The following is a 14,393-nucleotide window of genomic DNA, read 5'->3' on the forward strand; positions in this document are numbered from 1 at the left end:
GCCTGTGGGGCGTGAGGTGGTAGCCAGACAGGTGGACAGATTCTGGCAAACACCTCCCCAGTGCCGTCCCAGTGCTGCAGGGCAAGAGCTTGGCTCTTACCCCTGACACTTCGTGGCGGCACAGAACCGTTGCCGGGACAGCGCAGAGTCAACACAGCCCAACATTCTGAGCGTGGTGGTGGGGGAGGGGTGCTGGGGGCTCTCCCCACTATGCCCATGTCTCTCTCGCACTGGGAGCCCAGCCCTGGGCACAGCACTTCAGGCCTGGCCTCAGCAGCGCTGAGCAGAGGGGAAGGGTCACCTCCCTCCAGCTGCTGGCAAGGCTTTGCCCCGTGCAGCCCAGGGCACCACTGGCTGCCGCCTTGGGCCAAGGCCACCTTGCTGGCTCCTGCTCAACTTGCTGTCCACCAGGAGCCCAGGACGTTTGTGCCACGCTCTTTGCCAGCAGCTTTGCCAAGTTGCTTTGGGTCACAAGTCTGTGTGCACATGTCTCAGGATGCTTCATGCCCGTAGAATTGCCAGAGATTTATCCTAATTTCCTAGGCAAGAACTCATCAATGAACTTTCTTTGTTTTCCAGCCCCTAATCCTCACTCACAGGCTCTCAACTACGTCACCCCTAACCGTAAGGGCTGCCAAGTCAAACCTCTCCCTTACATTCACTGCAACTCCCCCACCTCACCTGCCCTGCCTGTCCCTCCTCAACAGCCCATTCAGCCGTCCCAAGCACTCATGCTCTCTTACCATTCTGCACCAGGGACAGGAAAGCTTGTGTGCAGAAGTTCCAGCTTCACAAGAGAGCATGGTCGCCTGAAGTATGATATAAATATGGTATTGGCATGGAAGCGTGAGCAATTGCTCACAAAAAATACCTGTTTTTCTTCAGTCTGGTGACACACAACAGTTGACAGCACATGAGCTTTTCATAAGAATCTCTCCAAGCACTTCATTTTCTCCCTGAATATTCCAAAGGCACCTCAGTCACATTTGGACCGGGACAGCCATAGCCCACTCCATGAGGCTCTGCAAACAAAACATCGCTCTTTCCTGTGGCACATGCCAGCTGACTCCTGGAGATCTAGGCTGGGAACTCCACTAGCCACCTTTGACATACGATAGAGTAGTAAAGGCTTGTTTTTGAGAAGTAGCCAGAGATACCGAGGCCACCCGCTCCAACACCAGACACCATAGTGGGTATTCAGCTCCTCCCAGTTTACAGAGCTCTATTGCAGCATTGCATGTGAGATAATTGCTAAGACCCCGTTCCAGTTAGCGGAGGAAGGAGTTATTCCTACTGTCCTAAAGTAGACACCTTTAGGACACCTTTAGACTTAAGGAGTGTATCGACTAAGGCCTCAGTTGGATTTCCTACACGCAGGCAACTTAATGCCATTTCACATGCCATAACAAAACCAGCACCTAGAGATCAGCAGATGTGACACAGGACCTACGGATAGTCTGGCCCTTCTGAGGGAACAGTTGGAGGTCAGAGAACATCCCATGTAGAATCTCAGATCATTCCCAAACCATGCCCAGGGCGAGGCTCTATCATCAAGCCCCTGCTGTTCGCTCACTCTAACGGCTTTGTGGAAACCAAGTCCCCACACAAACACCCAAGTCACAGTGAACCGAATCCCACCCTGGTTATAGTTCCCTCTTCTGCCAAGGAGGTTTGTGTCCTGTATCTCCACAGCTGAGACCTAGTGGGAGCATTCTCCGCACATTTTTGGTAGCTTGTGCCGTTAAGAGCTAATATTGGGGCTAAGGAACGCGCTTTGTTGTTTAATTTTTTACTGTGTCTTGTTCTAACCATCTCCATTTGGCAAACTTCAAGAAACACTTATTTAAACAGTTAAATATGGAGATCACCTCAGTGCTTGCTACCGGTTTTCTCCAGCCTGCAGGAAATGCCTTCAAATGGCCGTTCTATTACTTGTGTCCTTAGCGGAAATTCTTGCAGGTCAACACGTGCCTTTTGCAGCGTGTGCAACTGCGTAGAAGTCGAAGTGCAGTGACAGGAGCCTTTTTAATGAGGTTTCTGCTCTTGGTATCTAATCCACATGGGGTCTTGGGCTCAGGCAGTTGCTGTTGGCTGACCGCTTGGGAAAAGCTGTGTTTGCAGCGTGTCAGCCAATGCGGTCGGCATAGCCCTTGCCAATGACAGTGAGCGCAAATACAGTAGCACCACTTCCTCCGACTTGCTGGATCATGAGCCACTTGATCCACAACTCAAAAGTGAGCTGTGGCTCCAAAGTATTTGTCATGTCAAACGAGCAAGACCTATTCACAGAGGGTCAGAATTTAAAATGCCTTCTTTTGAAAGGATGCACACAGGATACACAGGTTTATCTTCTTGATGTTGGTCACCTACTAAAGGGCCTGGGTTGAATTTGTGGAGCATATTAGGGGAAGAACATAACACTGTTTTATGGCAAAGGCATTTTTTGGCTGCCAGGGTGTATGCTGCACGTGAGTCAGCTCACCTTGCTGTTTCCTGGTCAACTTGGTGTGCAGCAGGACCCCCAGGACATAGTCTGCCACGTTGCTTTCCAGAAGCTTGGTCAAGCTGCTTTGGGTCATGTCCTGGTTTTGTTAAAAACAAGACCAGTTGCGTTTTAGTGATTTTTCTTTCAGCTAAGTTCTTCTTGGTGGCTGTACTTTTCTGAGCTTTTGCCTACATATTTTTCCTCGCATGCTGTACTCAGTGCTGATCAGAAGACCAACGGAATGCTGAAGAAGCTCATGTTTAGATTTATTGCTATGGTAGCCAAGAAAGACTGATAAGTTTTCCCACGTTCCGTTGTGAGAGGGGCGTGTTTGAGGAGGGGTGGATGGAACTGGTGACTTAAATTAACCAATTAAGTATTCCGCCCCATAATCGTCATACCCCCTTTTCAAGGGTTAAAATTGCAGGGTGACAGTCAAACCCTGGCAGATGTATTGTTAACCTCCTCTCCCCTCCACTTCCCCCTTTTACCCCTCCCTCTCCCCCCTTCCCACTCAGGACAGGTGATCAGGAGGGAAAGAAGGAGAGAGAGAAGAGAGCTGGAAAAATTAAAGATATTTTACTAATGCTACTAATAAGAATAGAGAAAATAATACAAAATATACAAAACCAATCTTGAAAGTCTCAGCAACTGCAGAGCCAGCACCCAAAGTCCTGATTAGACTCTGTAGCCAACCGGAGCTGGATTCAGTCTCTCACTAGGTCTCAGTTCGCAGGGATGACTAGCAAGGTCCTCTCCTAATGTCGGCCATAAGCAGAAGGGAAGGAAAAAAGGGAAAAGGGACGAGATCCTTGTGATCTCCCACTTTTATATGAAGTATTCACATGAATGGAATGTTATACCCCATTGGTCAGTTCCTTGGTCACCGGTTTCTCGTTGCCCCTCTCGCGAGATGTCCATCCGTGCTTATCAATAAGTTTGCATTCCATTACTAGGTTTACCAAAACATGTATCTGGTTCTCCAGGAAAATGCAGCTAATATGAAGGCTTTAGCTGACAGGTAAAATTCACTAAAAGAGAAACTTGTTTTTCAACAAAACCAGGACACCCCTATATAAGAGGGTGATCACGAGGGTCAAGCTCTCCTCAACCGTGGCCGGCATCTCGAGGGGAACCTGCCTGTCTGCCTGTGATGTTGTTGCAACCGTATGCAACAAAGTGTCTTGCAATTCAGTAACAAAGAGACACGGCCTCTTGCAAGGCCATCTCATGGAAACTTATATTAAGACCAGCTAATGACTGTCTCCCTGTTTACAGAGGCTTCACTGAGCCTTTCTTGCTGCCTGTACTTCATCTTTGCTGTAGTTATAAACAGTCACAGCTTTCCCGTCATAACTACATATTCATAGACACAGTTTTAGAAATTCGCAAAAAAAACAACAAGACCACCACTATAGTTAACTGGAATACCGCAACGTTTAGTTATTAATAATAATGTATAGAACACTCCATGATAAATTTTTCTTTTATAAAGATGTTAATTAAATTTCAAAAGAAAGCGGCACAGGAAGCATCTTCTTGGCACTCTCAGGTTTATTTTACCATTATTAATTTCAGGTGGAAAGGAGGGAATCTGTTGAAGAAAATCTCCAAGTTCAAAATTAAGGCTGTAACACATCAAGTGACAGAATCAAGGTGGTTCATTCTAAAACCTCTCTGATACTTGCTAAATCTTTAGTTTACAACAATTGTATTAGGAGCAGTCTGAAACCTGATCTGCCGACAGTCTGTCCTGTGTTTTCCAAAGCCTCTCTTAAATCAGTGCTGGCTTTACAATCATGTGATTATGTTTCCAACCAGGAAATGATACATTTTCATTACTAAGGTGGCATTTTTTTTCTTGGAGTTTCCATGTTTATTCTTAGGATGAAAGCTGCAATCTTTAAACTGCGTTACACCCAGAATTTATGGCTCCTAAACCGAAAATCAAAATCGAGAGAGAGGGACAGACTAAACGAGAATGGAAAGAAGTCAGAAAGAGGTTAGTAAAGCTATGGAAGCTTTCTGGAATGTATCAAACAAAAAGGGAAGTAGAAATGAGGAATAACTGGAAATCGGTAACTTGCAACTGGCTAAAGTAACACATTCCTTTGTTTTAACCAGGCTTTGTTTGAGTGAGAATAGCATCGGATTTGACTGTGCAGTGAAAGAACAACCACAACAGGTAAGTAGTGCCCAGATGCAGCAGCAGCAAGTGTTCTTCTTTTGGCACCTCGCGGGGCCACGGTCCCCTCACAGCTGCAGCCAGGGCTCACATCCACGCCGGACACCCTGCTCAGCAGGAGTGAGGCTCGCACAGCTGGATCCTGCCTCAGTCGCTCAGTCACCAGGTTTTCTTGCTTGGCATTGGATTCTTGCAGCTCCTTCAGACAGGTCCTCATCTTGTGCAGCCGCAGACGTTGTTGACAGCAGGGGTGTTCTGGATGCACTTGCTGAGAGCTTGTGCCGTTCAGCCAAATATACCTATCTACCTAACTCACTAACTCTCTTGCCCTATCGACTCAAAAATCTATGGGAAAATTCTTGAAACTTGCAAACCCGTATGTGAAAACCAAAATGCACTCGGTACACAGCTACCTACACTAGCAACTAACAAACAAACAAAATAACGAACCTGCTAACTAACTCACTTACAAACAAACAAACTCTCTTGCCCTACTGGCTCCAAAACCCACTGTGAATTTCTGAAAGTCGCAAACCAGTATGTGAAAAAAAAGTGCACTCAGTACACAGCTACCTACACTAGAAACTAACTAACTAACAAACTAACTAACACACTAACAAACACTCTAACTAACAAACTAACTAACAAACTAACTAACTTGCTAACTAACTAACAAACAAACTCTAGATGGTCCAGCTGAGCCAACATGAGGGTGACAACATGAGGGGGATTTCTTCAGTCAGTTCTTCAACCTGCCTTGAGAAAGAGGGGCGGGGAAAGACAGGCATTAAGCACAAGGCTGAGAGGAGAACAAGCAACTCGTGCTTTAACAGGATAGGCAATCCCCATCCACAGTTCTTTTCTGCAGGATTCCTTAGGGCTGGATATTATACTTTGGTGTTTTGCTATTAATGATTTAGACTGTGGAAGTCTGGGGAGGTCTCAGTGGACATGGGGGCTTTTGACTCAACTGCCGTGCAAATCTAGGCTTCAAGGGCCAGGCCTGGGTACAGCTGCAGTAAGAACGGAGAGTAAAACTGAACCAGAGTAAAGCAAGGAGGAACAAAGACAAAGACAAAGGCAAGAGGAAGAACTGTTTTACAGTGAGCGTGGTGAAATATTGGCACAGGTTGCCCAGAGAGGTGGTAGATGCCCCATCCCTGGAAACATTCAAGGCCAGGCTGGACGGGGGTCGGCGTAACCCGATCTCATTGAAGATGTCCCTGCTGATTGCAGGGGGGGTGGATTAGAAGGCCTTGGAAGGTCCCTTCCAACCCAAACTCTTCTTTGATTCTAGGGTTCTAAGTGAAAAATGAAAACTGCCAACGCTGGAGTGCTCTTCACCTCCAGGTATCCACCTTCTCCCAAGGGAAGGTGAACGCTTCCTCTCTGAGGCCGTCTCTGGGCACCACAGAAATATTTCCTAGACTCAGAGCAATTGGAAAGAGGGAGAGCAGGCTCTTTCACACACCAGGGCTCCTTGTTCTTCTCACCCCACCTGGCTTGTCTCAGTCGCCTGTTTGTGAGCTGTCCAGCTCCAGCCTTCGCCTCCTCTTGCTGGGCTGGCCATCGCCCCCCTCTTCGAACAGGAGTTTTCTCTTCCGGGGGGAAGGATTTCCCCCCTCCCGCGAAGAGCCTGACAAGCTTTCCATCCAAAAGGATTGTTAGACAGGTAAAGCCATGATAAACAGGAATCAATTCTACTCTAAAGTAAAGCCAGCTCAGGTTACCTGCTCTGCCCAGAGGAGCTGTTCTGGGCTGCGCTTTCTGCAGAGACTGAAGGCACCTGCAACGGAAACGCAGAAGATGACACCTACCCGTTTTCCAGCTCAGCTCTAAAGGGCAGATCCCTTGGGTGGCTTTGCTCAGCCCAGTTGGGCCACTTCTGTTGGGATCGCTGGGCAAAGAGTGATGGCCAACCTGCATCAGCCTCACTCTGCACTTCTGCAAAGCTGCAGGTTGGTGGATGAACCTGCTTGTCCTTACAGCGGCAATCCCACCTTCTGAGGGGGGAGGCATTCTCTCATGCTGCTTGTGGCTCTCACATACCTCTGCAGTTTCTCCTTGTTCTCCTGGTGCCGGCGAGTCCTCCGCCTCTTCACCGGCAAGCCCAGCCCCCTCTTCCTTCTCCTCCCCCTCCTTCTCCTTCTCCACGAACAGGACCTCCTCCTCCTCCTCCTCCTCCTTCTCCTCCTCCTCCTTCTCCTCCTCCTCCTTCTCTTCCTCCTCATCCTCAAAGAGTTCCCCATGGTGGTTAACGAGGAACTCTACCAGCTGGGTCACCTGCACACGGTAAACCATTGGTTCCCAACGCGCTGGCTGCAATGCCTCCAACAGCCCTTCCCACTCCTCATGCTGCCTTGTGCACAGAAAGCTGCAGCTGTGCAGCTGCTCTTCCCAGCAGCTCCCCTGCCAGCATTGGCTGAAGACAGGAGGCAGCCAGGAACCTCTGAAGAGCAAAGCTGGCGTGGGCCGGGAAGGCTGCAAGGGGCTGGGAAACACAGCGTACCTTCCCTGTCACCTGTGCCAGGACATCCAGAGGGAGCGTGTCCTCCTCTGGTGGGCCAAGGAGGTTGGGCCCCACACAGATGGCCAGGTTGATGGCTGTCATCTTGGTGATGGTGGCATTGCTGCTGATGTTCTGCAGCAGCCGCAGCAAGGTCTTGAGGAGGAGGAGGTTGGCCTCGGGTAACTTGCGGGCCACCCTGTAGAAACAGGAGCCCAACGTACAGAGGTGAAGTAGGGGTTGTCAAGACAGGTGTCCCATGCTGATGTCAGCCAAGCCCACCCCAGGGAAGGCTCCTCGGCCAAGCTGGCTCTACAGCAGAGGGGCTGTCTTCCCTGAGAGATTACCACCTTCCTCCCTGCCTGCCCTTCTGGCCAGAGTCCCTTTGGACAAGGAGTCAGCCCCAATGCCTGCATCTTTTTCAGGCAAGCTGCGGCTTTGCAGGCAAGTGCCGGGCTCTGCCAGTCCCTGCAGAGCAGCCAGGCTGCTGACCACACTTACTCTTTCAGCCTCACCAGCCTCTCCTCCCTGCTGCTCTTCTGCAGGGCGGCCATCCACTCCTGGTAGAGCTCCGCCACGAGGAGCTTGGAGGGGATCTTGCGCAGGAAGTCCTGCAACGCCAAGGGCTGCGCGTCAGGCTGTGCGCACTGCTGCCGGGAGCACGGGCAGTATCCCCAGCACGCTGGGTGCCCAGCACCTCCTGGCTTTGGGCTCCTGCTTGAGCAGGTGCCCAGCAGCAGAGCCAGGAGCTGCCGGACTCCAGGTCAGCAGGGCTCACCTTGAGGATGACAGCCAGGACGTGCACCGGCTGGCTTGCCAGGTGGACCTGGGTCCCGCTGTCCAGGGCCTCCCTGATCTCACGGGAGGCACGCTCGCTGGCCGCCAGCCGGAAGATCCCCTCCGTGGATGGCCCCTGTTCATGCAGCAGAGTCAGCAGGTCCTGCAGGGGAGAGAGGAGGATGTTGCTGGGCTGGAGAGAGGTCCTGGGAGAGGCCAAGCTTCCTCAGGGGCAGGAGTGAGTGTGGATGGGTCTGCTGCCCTGACTGAGGCAGAACAGAGGGCTGGCTGGAGTTGGGTGATGTGGAGAGGAGCGCGCTTTGTCCCCAAGGCTCATCTGGGATGCTTGCCATGGGGACAGTGCCTCTCCAGAGGAGCCAGCAGGATGGGGACCCCTTCCCAGGCCACGCTTGCTTACCTGCATGGGCTGGGGCAGCATGCCATCCTGGCTGCAGAGATCAGCCAGGGGCCGGCCAAAGAGAAGCCCCGTGCGGGCAGAGCCCGATGGCCCCGGTGCCTCTGCAGCCACCAAGGTCCCTGGCCACGCAAAGTGCCAGGGCAGCCACCTCCTCCTCCTCCTGCTGCGGGTGCCACCATCTGCCAAGGAGAAGAGAGCAAAGAGAGGTGGAGCAGAAGCGCCAGGACAGCGCTCCTGGACCCTGGAGCACACGGGAGAAGTGTCCTTTGGCAACAAGGGATCCCGAGGGCTCAGGTCTCTCCTGCCCCAGAGTAATGGGAACAGACGTGCCCTGCGGGAAGGGCAGCAGCAGCCCCAGTGCAGCCTGAGTGCCTGTCTGCAAGAGGAGGGGGGAAGGGCCGTCCCGTCCCCGTCTTCTCCAAACTCACCAGCCAACTGGCCACTTCCAGCGTTGGGCACAGGTGGCTGCTCGGGCTCAGGCTCGTCCCTGCAGAGCAGACGGCATCAGGCATGAGAAAATCCGCTGCTGCACGGTGTGGCTGTTCTGGGGTGTCTCCCAGCTGTGCGTGGGGGGAGCCTACCTGGTGCCACAGCAGCAATTCACCTGACCCATCTCCACAAAGCCAAGAGAAGCGTCCTGAAAGGGCACGCCTGTGGGGCGTGAGGTGGTAGCCAGACAGGTGGACAGATTCTGGCAAACACCTCCCCAGTGCCGTCCCAGTGCTGCAGGGCAAGAGCTTGGCTCTTACCCCTGACACTTCGTGGCGGCACAGAACCGTTGCCGGGACAGCGCAGAGTCAACACAGCCCAACATTCTGAGCGTGGTGGTGGGGGAGGGGTGCTGGGGGCTCTCCCCACTATGCCCATGTCTCTCTCGCACTGGGAGCCCAGCCCTGGGCACAGCACTTCAGGCCTGGCCTCAGCAGCGCTGAGCAGAGGGGAAGGGTCACCTCCCTCCAGCTGCTGGCAAGGCTTTGCCCCGTGCAGCCCAGGGCACCACTGGCTGCCGCCTTGGGCCAAGGCCACCTTGCTGGCTCCTGCTCAACTTGCTGTCCACCAGGAGCCCAGGACGTTTGTGCCACGCTCTTTGCCAGCAGCTTTGCCAAGTTGCTTTGGGTCACAAGTCTGTGTGCACATGTCTCAGGATGCTTCATGCCCGTAGAATTGCCAGAGATTTATCCTAATTTCCTAGGCAAGAACTCATCAATGAACTTTCTTTGTTTTCCAGCCCCTAATCCTCACTCACAGGCTCTCAACTACGTCACCCCTAACCGTAAGGGCTGCCAAGTCAAACCTCTCCCTTACATTCACTGCAACTCCCCCACCTCACCTGCCCTGCCTGTCCCTCCTCAACAGCCCATTCAGCCGTCCCAAGCACTCATGCTCTCTTACCATTCTGCACCAGGGACAGGAAAGCTTGTGTGCAGAAGTTCCAGCTTCACAAGAGAGCATGGTCGCCTGAAGTATGATATAAATATGGTATTGGCATGGAAGCGTGAGCAATTGCTCACAAAAAATACCTGTTTTTCTTCAGTCTGGTGACACACAACAGTTGACAGCACATGAGCTTTTCATAAGAATCTCTCCAAGCACTTCATTTTCTCCCTGAATATTCCAAAGGCACCTCAGTCACATTTGGACCGGGACAGCCATAGCCCACTCCATGAGGCTCTGCAAACAAAACATCGCTCTTTCCTGTGGCACATGCCAGCTGACTCCTGGAGATCTAGGCTGGGAACTCCACTAGCCACCTTTGACATACGATAGAGTAGTAAAGGCTTGTTTTTGAGAAGTAGCCAGAGATACCGAGGCCACCCGCTCCAACACCAGACACCATAGTGGGTATTCAGCTCCTCCCAGTTTACAGAGCTCTATTGCAGCATTGCATGTGAGATAATTGCTAAGACCCCGTTCCAGTTAGCGGAGGAAGGAGTTATTCCTACTGTCCTAAAGTAGACACCTTTAGGACACCTTTAGACTTAAGGAGTGTATCGACTAACGCCTCAGTTGGATTTCCTACACGCAGGCAACTTAATGCCATTTCACATGCCATAACAAAACCAGCACCTAGAGATCAGCAGATGTGACACAGGACCTACGGATAGTCTGGCCCTTCTGAGGGAACAGTTGGAGGTCAGAGAACATCCCATGTAGAATCTCAGATCATTCCCAAACCATGCCCAGGGCGAGGCTCTATCATCAAGCCCCTGCTGTTCGCTCACTCTAACGGCTTTGTGGAAACCAAGTCCCCACACAAACACCCAAGTCACAGTGAACCGAATCCCACCCTGGTTATAGTTCCCTCTTCTGCCAAGGAGGTTTGTGTCCTGTATCTCCACAGCTGAGACCTAGTGGGAGCATTCTCCGCACATTTTTGGTAGCTTGTGCCGTTAAGAGCTAATATTGGGGCTAAGGAACGCGCTTTGTTGTTTAATTTTTTACTGTGTCTTGTTCTAACCATCTCCATTTGGCAAACTTCAAGAAACACTTATTTAAACAGTTAAATATGGAGATCACCTCAGTGCTTGCTACCGGTTTTCTCCAGCCTGCAGGAAATGCCTTCAAATGGCCGTTCTATTACTTGTGTCCTTAGCGGAAATTCTTGCAGGTCAACACGTGCCTTTTGCAGCGTGTGCAACTGCGTAGAAGTCGAAGTGCAGTGACAGGAGCCTTTTTAATGAGGTTTCTGCTCTTGGTATCTAATCCACATGGGGTCTTGGGCTCAGGCAGTTGCTGTTGGCTGACCGCTTGGGAAAAGCTGTGTTTGCAGCGTGTCAGCCAATGCGGTCGGCATAGCCCTTGCCAATGACAGTGAGCGCAAATACAGTAGCACCACTTCCTCCGACTTGCTGGATCATGAGCCACTTGATCCACAACTCAAAAGTGAGCTGTGGCTCCAAAGTATTTGTCATGTCAAACGAGCAAGACCTATTCACAGAGGGTCAGAATTTAAAATGCCTTCTTTTGAAAGGATGCACACAGGATACACAGGTTTATCTTCTTGATGTTGGTCACCTACTAAAGGGCCTGGGTTGAATTTGTGGAGCATATTAGGGGAAGAACATAACACTGTTTTATGGCAAAGGCATTTTTTGGCTGCCAGGGTGTATGCTGCACGTGAGTCAGCTCACCTTGCTGTTTCCTGGTCAACTTGGTGTGCAGCAGGACCCCCAGGACATAGTCTGCCACGTTGCTTTCCAGAAGCTTGGTCAAGCTGCTTTGGGTCATGTCCTGGTTTTGTTAAAAACAAGACCAGTTGCGTTTTAGTGATTTTTCTTTCAGCTAAGTTCTTCTTGGTGGCTGTACTTTTCTGAGCTTTTGCCTACATATTTTTCCTCGCATGCTGTACTCAGTGCTGATCAGAAGACCAACGGAATGCTGAAGAAGCTCATGTTTAGATTTATTGCTATGGTAGCCAAGAAAGACTGATAAGTTTTCCCACGTTCCGTTGTGAGAGGGGCGTGTTTGAGGAGGGGTGGATGGAACTGGTGACTTAAATTAACCAATTAAGTATTCCGCCCCATAATCGTCATACCCCCTTTTCAAGGGTTAAAATTGCAGGGTGACAGTCAAACCCTGGCAGATGTATTGTTAACCTCCTCTCCCCTCCACTTCCCCCTTTTACCCCTCCCTCTCCCCCCTTCCCACTCAGGACAGGTGATCAGGAGGGAAAGAAGGAGAGAGAGAAGAGAGCTGGAAAAATTAAAGATATTTTACTAATGCTACTAATAAGAATAGAGAAAATAATACAAAATATACAAAACCAATCTTGAAAGTCTCAGCAACTGCAGAGCCAGCACCCAAAGTCCTGATTAGACTCTGTAGCCAACCGGAGCTGGATTCAGTCTCTCACTAGGTCTCAGTTCGCAGGGATGACTAGCAAGGTCCTCTCCTAATGTCGGCCATAAGCAGAAGGGAAGGAAAAAAGGGAAAAGGGACGAGATCCTTGTGATCTCCCACTTTTATATGAAGTATTCACATGAATGGAATGTTATACCCCATTGGTCAGTTCCTTGGTCACCGGTTTCTCGTTGCCCCTCTCGCGAGATGTCCATCCGTGCTTATCAATAAGTTTGCATTCCATTACTAGGTTTACCAAAACATGTATCTGGTTCTCCAGGAAAATGCAGCTAATATGAAGGCTTTAGCTGACAGGTAAAATTCACTAAAAGAGAAACTTGTTTTTCAACAAAACCAGGACACCCCTATATAAGAGGGTGATCACGAGGGTCAAGCTCTCCTCAACCGTGGCCGGCATCTCGAGGGGAACCTGCCTGTCTGCCTGTGATGTTGTTGCAACCGTATGCAACAAAGTGTCTTGCAATTCAGTAACAAAGAGACACGGCCTCTTGCAAGGCCATCTCATGGAAACTTATATTAAGACCAGCTAATGACTGTCTCCCTGTTTACAGAGGCTTCACTGAGCCTTTCTTGCTGCCTGTACTTCATCTTTGCTGTAGTTATAAACAGTCACAGCTTTCCCGTCATAACTACATATTCATAGACACAGTTTTAGAAATTCGCAAAAAAAACAACAAGACCACCACTATAGTTAACTGGAATACCGCAACGTTTAGTTATTAATAATAATGTATAGAACACTCCATGATAAATTTTTCTTTTATAAAGATGTTAATTAAATTTCAAAAGAAAGCGGCACAGGAAGCATCTTCTTGGCACTCTCAGGTTTATTTTACCATTATTAATTTCAGGTGGAAAGGAGGGAATCTGTTGAAGAAAATCTCCAAGTTCAAAATTAAGGCTGTAACACATCAAGTGACAGAATCAAGGTGGTTCATTCTAAAACCTCTCTGATACTTGCTAAATCTTTAGTTTACAACAATTGTATTAGGAGCAGTCTGAAACCTGATCTGCCGACAGTCTGTCCTGTGTTTTCCAAAGCCTCTCTTAAATCAGTGCTGGCTTTACAATCATGTGATTATGTTTCCAACCAGGAAATGATACATTTTCATTACTAAGGTGGCATTTTTTTTCTTGGAGTTTCCATGTTTATTCTTAGGATGAAAGCTGCAATCTTTAAACTGCGTTACACCCAGAATTTATGGCTCCTAAACCGAAAATCAAAATCGAGAGAGAGGGACAGACTAAACGAGAATGGAAAGAAGTCAGAAAGAGGTTAGTAAAGCTATGGAAGCTTTCTGGAATGTATCAAACAAAAAGGGAAGTAGAAATGAGGAATAACTGGAAATCGGTAACTTGCAACTGGCTAAAGTAACACATTCCTTTGTTTTAACCAGGCTTTGTTTGAGTGAGAATAGCATCGGATTTGACTGTGCAGTGAAAGAACAACCACAACAGGTAAGTAGTGCCCAGATGCAGCAGCAGCAAGTGTTCTTCTTTTGGCACCTCGCGGGGCCACGGTCCCCTCACAGCTGCAGCCAGGGCTCACATCCACGCCGGACACCCTGCTCAGCAGGAGTGAGGCTCGCACAGCTGGATCCTGCCTCAGTCGCTCAGTCACCAGGTTTTCTTGCTTGGCATTGGATTCTTGCAGCTCCTTCAGACAGGTCCTCATCTTGTGCAGCCGCAGACGTTGTTGACAGCAGGGGTGTTCTGGATGCACTTGCTGAGAGCTTGTGCCGTTCAGCCAAATATACCTATCTACCTAACTCACTAACTCTCTTGCCCTATCGACTCAAAAATCTATGGGAAAATTCTTGAAACTTGCAAACCCGTATGTGAAAACCAAAATGCACTCGGTACACAGCTACCTACACTAGCAACTAACAAACAAACAAAATAACGAACCTGCTAACTAACTCACTTACAAACAAACAAACTCTCTTGCCCTACTGGCTCCAAAACCCACTGTGAATTTCTGAAAGTCGCAAACCAGTATGTGAAAAAAAAGTGCACTCAGTACACAGCTACCTACACTAGAAACTAACTAACTAACAAACTAACTAACACACTAACAAACACTCTAACTAACAAACTAACTAACAAACTAACTAACTTGCTAACTAACTAACAAACAAACTCTAGATGGTCCAGCTGAGCC

At 49.6% G+C, this 14,393-nt stretch overlaps 1 long non-coding RNA gene across 1 annotated transcript; it reads right to left on the minus strand.

Annotated features, from left to right (window-relative positions):
- Positions 1-5,373: 5,373 nt before the first annotated feature.
- On the minus strand, positions 5,374-6,509 carry LOC139827101 (uncharacterized). Its single transcript, XR_011737297.1, has 3 exons — positions 6,401-6,509; positions 6,169-6,314; positions 5,374-5,422 (listed from the first exon to the last, which is right to left on the minus strand). It is a non-coding gene; the product is annotated as an uncharacterized lncRNA (long non-coding RNA).
- Between the last annotated feature and the right edge of the window lie 7,884 nt (positions 6,510-14,393).

This window comes from Patagioenas fasciata, chromosome 1 (genome assembly GCF_037038585.1).
Source record: "Patagioenas fasciata isolate bPatFas1 chromosome 1, bPatFas1.hap1, whole genome shotgun sequence".
In the NCBI taxonomy this organism is placed as follows: domain Eukaryota; kingdom Metazoa; phylum Chordata; class Aves; order Columbiformes; family Columbidae; genus Patagioenas; species Patagioenas fasciata.